Genomic DNA, 4,642 nt, shown 5'->3' with positions numbered 1-4,642 from the left:
GGTTCCCTGTTCTTACCAGACAATGGAATTGAATTCCTGCACAGGCTGTGGAACATCTGTTCTATGCATTTGCATAGATTGGTTGTTTTACTTAGTGTCATACTAAAAACTGGAGAACACAGTAACCTGTAAGTTGAGCTTAATATCCTCATGTGAGATGACCAAGAGGTGATGTGAGCAAAATTCACCATAAAGAAAAAACAATAAAAACTGAGAAACTAAATAAAAGCCCCATTGCAGGACAGAAAATGGATTCTTTTTTTTTTTTTTTTTTGCAAGGAGTGGGAGGAAACAGTACAATTAACAAAAATGTTTTAATGAAAGGGGTTGAGGAAGATGGAGTCTCCATCAGTGGGAAGAATGGGAAGTGTCTGCAAGTGAGGAAACTGATCAAAATTTACTGTTAATGGAAAATTCTGTGGGGAAAAAAAAATAAATGAAGATCAATATTTTTAGTTGATGTGCTAATGTGAAATAGTTTAAGGAACAAGGAGTTGACTATACAGGTGGTTTTTCTGTGGAGGTGAGTGACATGATACTGGCTGAAACCTCTGATAGGATTCTGTTTCATCTACCAGCTTGAAACTTAGACTAGCCACACAACATTCATTTACTGCCTTTGAGTCTTTACACCTTATTAAGCAGGCACATCATAAAAGCTGTAATAGTATTAGCTCTTTCTTTTTCTTTCCCTGATTATAATGACAGGAATGTGTTGATTTCTTTATGTTAAGCTAATATAGTTAAAAATGTGAGCAGAGCTAGTAGCGTTCAAACCACCTCATTATTTTAGAATAATTACCTTCTGCAGTCTTCTATTTGAGATAAACCAGAAAAGAGCACAGCAGGTTATTTTGGTTTTGTACTGCTTATGTTAAACATTTAGCTATTATAGTTGATTGCCCCCTTAGAAATAGCCAGGGACTGTTATCCTCTGATATATTTCTACAGTTGTTCTCATGTAGAACATACCCCTATGATTTTAAAGCTTGGATAGAGAGAAAACCTGGTTTTCTGCCTGTTCCAGTAGCATTCCTCCTTCACATTGCACACAGAACTGCAATGTGTGCCAGTACTTGCTCTTGTGATGAGCTTTGGAGCTCAGTTTGTGCATGTTTTTAGGAACTGGAGGCTGTAGCCATGTATATTGTAGAGCCAAATGTCTCTCCTTGAAAGCTCTCATATGACTGAGGCTTCCCCTGCAATAAAGTGCCATGTAGCACAGATTTTGGAAACTATTTCCCAACCCCTCTTTTGATGCCAGTAAAGTACAGCAAATCATTGCAAAATTCCAGGGATCTAAGAAGAGAACATCCTCCTAAATTGTCAAAAAAAAAGTTGTACATTCATTGGAATACAGGACTTGTGGTTATATATCCTGAGGTGCATCAAGAAAGGTGTGTCCAGCAAGTCTAGGGAAGTTCTTCTCCCTCTCTACTCTGTCCTTGGGAGACCACACCTGGAATACTGTGTCCAGTTTTGGGTTCCCCAGTTCAAGACAGAGAACTGGTAGAGAGAATCCAAAGGAGAGCCAGGAGGATGATTAGGGGACTTGAGCATCTCCCATGTGAAGAGAGACTGAGAGCCCTGGGGCTGTTTAGTCTTGAGAAAACTGAGAGGGGATCTCATCCATATCCAAGGGGTGGGTGTGAAGGGGAAGGGACCAAACTCTTTTTGGTAGTGCACAATAATAAGACAAGAAACAACAGGTACAAGCTTGAACATAGAAGATTTCACCTCAACATGAGGAGAAACTTCCTTACAGTGAGGGTGACAGAGCACTGGAACAGGCTGCCCAGGGGGCTTGTGGAGTCTCCTTCTCTGGAGACTTTCCAAACCCACCTGGATGCATTTGTGTGCAGACTACCCTAAGTGATCCTGCTCTGGCAGGGGGGCTTAGAATGGATATCTCTTGAGGTCCCTTCCAACTTCCAATGTATTGTGACATGGCTAAAGAAAAAAAAAAAAAAGTAATTTGTAAATTTGTATTTAAATACAAATTCTTCTCTAACTTCCTCTTTTTCTTCTTATCTGAGGAATAAATATATATCTCCTACTTCTAATGGCTTGTCTTCCCCTGACAATACATGGCAGGATGTTACAGTTTTAAGCTATGCTTAATTATAAATAAGAATTAGATCTTTCCAGAGAATTCACTTCAGGGGCTGGACGAATTTTTCTATGTGGCTAAGCAAAATAAATAATGATAAAATTATTTCATTTCATTGGCTCTCTAATTTTCTATATATCTGAAAGCACAGATGTTCTCTCTTCTTCACTGGCTGGTGCTTTGGCTTTAGCTTTTTCTTGGCTTCGTTGACCTTGGCTGAGATTCTCGTTATGGCTAAGTAGCAAAGGACTCTCTCTCTGCTTTCTCTCTCTTTCCCTTGCACCAGGGGCAGGGGGAAGGAGAGGGGAAGATATTGCTCTGTTTGTACAGAGAGGTGGGGAGAAGAGCTGACTTTGTGTAAGGGAGTGTTTCTGGGGTTGTTGAATGGTAAATGCATGTAAATATATTTTATACATGTCTTATCACCTTATATAATTTCATATTTAGTTCACCTTTTGTAAATACAGCTTCATTTTTGCTTCCAAACTTTCTGAGCTAGTCTGGTGATTTATTCTGGAGATAAATCTGCATTCTGGGGGTGAAATGAACTATGGTTGGGGGAAGGGGGGCAAATCCAACTGTATAACACAGGGCCAATGACAAACAATCAGAGATAGAGAATGTTAAAATGTTGCAAAAAAAGGAAACAAACAAATCTTTCAATAACATATGCCGTATGTCATTGATTAAGCATGCAGGCAAATCAGTTCTTGAAAGTACTGTTAAGAATAACTACCTTATTTTTTATTTTAAAATTCTTTTTAAATTTAGAATATATGTCAAGAATCTGAAGGCAGGAAATGTTATCTTTTGCAGCTTTTATTTTCAGGACAAAAAAAAATTGGCTTCCAATAGTTTGTAATAAAAAATAAGAATCTAAAAAAAGAAGAACAACTAACATTTTGTTCAAAAGTCTTATGGAAGACTTTCTGTCAGTTGTAATTGCCAGCTCTTAATATATGTGACACAGCCAGAATGCCATGGTAGTTAGTGTACAGAGATACTTAAAGAGATATGAAGCAATAAGAAATAGGAGGAAGAGTAGAGAGAAAGGCATAGTCAGAGGAAAGAAAAGGAAAAGAAAAAAGAAAAAAGGTTTATTTATTTCTATACTTAAACATAAAGGTTTTCCATATTCAAAACTGTTCCTGTGACCACATCACAGGCAGAAACTCATGGTGGGAGGAGTATTATTTCATTCTTTGACAATTCTGTAACAATCACACTTGAGTGTTTCCATATGTATAAGGGGACAGCTGTCCTCATGAAAGATCTAAGTTTACCATAAAATGAAGGCTTTAGCAGACAGAAATTTTCAGCTACTGGATGGTTCTCTTCAGATTCTCTTTTTCAATGTCTAATAAACAGAATTATTTTCCTTTTTAAGTACACTCTAACACTCTAATCTCTCTTGATTTTTTTTTTTTTTTTATTATCACAGTATCAGAGTACATTAGAGGTTGGAAGGGACCTCAAGAGATTATTGGGTCCAACCCCCCTGCCAGAGCAGGATCACTTAGGGTAGTCTGCACACAAATGCATCCAGGTGGGTTTGGAAAGTCTCTAGAGAAGGAAACTCCATAACCGCTCTGGGCAGCCTGTTCCAGTGCTCCACCACCCTTACTGTAAAGAAGTTTCTCCTCATGTTGAGGTGAAATCTTCTATGTTCAAGCTTGTACCTGTTGTTTCTTGTCTTATTATTGTGCTACTACTGAAAAGAGCCTGGCCCCCTCCACTTGACACCCACCCCTCAGATGTTTATACACACTGATGAGATCCCCTCTCAGTCTTCCCAAGACTAAACAGCCCCAGGGATGTTAGTCTCTCTGGAGTTTAAGCTGAGTTTGTACAATATAGTCATTGCTCTCTGTGCTATGCCATAGCAGCACTCAAGGGATCAAAACTGCATCAAACAGTCGATGGCATCTATGCCAATAAATAAATGAATGAACTTTAAATGGAGGGGAATTAGCTCAAATGGTAGAGCGCTCGCTTAGCATGCGAGAGGTAGCGGGATCGATGCCCGCATTCTCCAGAGGTTTTTAGTGACTAAGGATGAGGAGAAGGCTGAGGTGCTCAATGCCTACTTTTTCTCAGTCTTTAGCACTGGATCCAGCAGTTCCAACCTGGACACCAACCTCATGAACTAGGAGTCAGGAAGGGGATTCAGAATGAGATCATCACAATAAATGAGGAAGTGGTCACTGACCTGCTATGCCACTTAGACACACACAAGTCTATGGGGCCGGATGGGCTACACCCAAGGGTGCTGAGGGAGTTGGCAGATGTGCTCCCCAAGTCACTATCCATTATTTACCTGAATTCCTGGCTAACTGGGGAGGTCCCAATGCACTGGAGAGTAGCAAATGTAATGTCCATCTGCAAGAGAGGAAGAAAGGAGGATCCGGGAAACTACAGAGTTGTTAGTCTGACCTCTGTACCAGGGAAGGACATGGAGCAGATCACCTCTAGCATCATTACACAACATACAGGGAACAACCAGGGCATCAGGTCCAGTCAGCATGGGTTTAT

The 4,642-nt window shown here is 39.8% G+C and overlaps 1 non-coding gene across 1 annotated transcript; it reads left to right on the top strand.

Annotated features, from left to right (window-relative positions):
* Positions 1 to 4,072: 4,072 nt before the first annotated feature.
* On the top strand, positions 4,073 to 4,145 carry TRNAA-AGC (transfer RNA alanine (anticodon AGC)). Its single transcript has one exon. It is a non-coding gene; the product is annotated as a tRNA-Ala (tRNA).
* Positions 4,146 to 4,642: the final 497 nt, after the last annotated feature.

This window comes from Indicator indicator, chromosome 1 (assembly GCF_027791375.1).
Source record: "Indicator indicator isolate 239-I01 chromosome 1, UM_Iind_1.1, whole genome shotgun sequence".
In the NCBI taxonomy this organism is placed as follows: domain Eukaryota; kingdom Metazoa; phylum Chordata; class Aves; order Piciformes; family Indicatoridae; genus Indicator; species Indicator indicator.
This window is presented reverse-complemented; position numbering and strand designations above follow the sequence as displayed.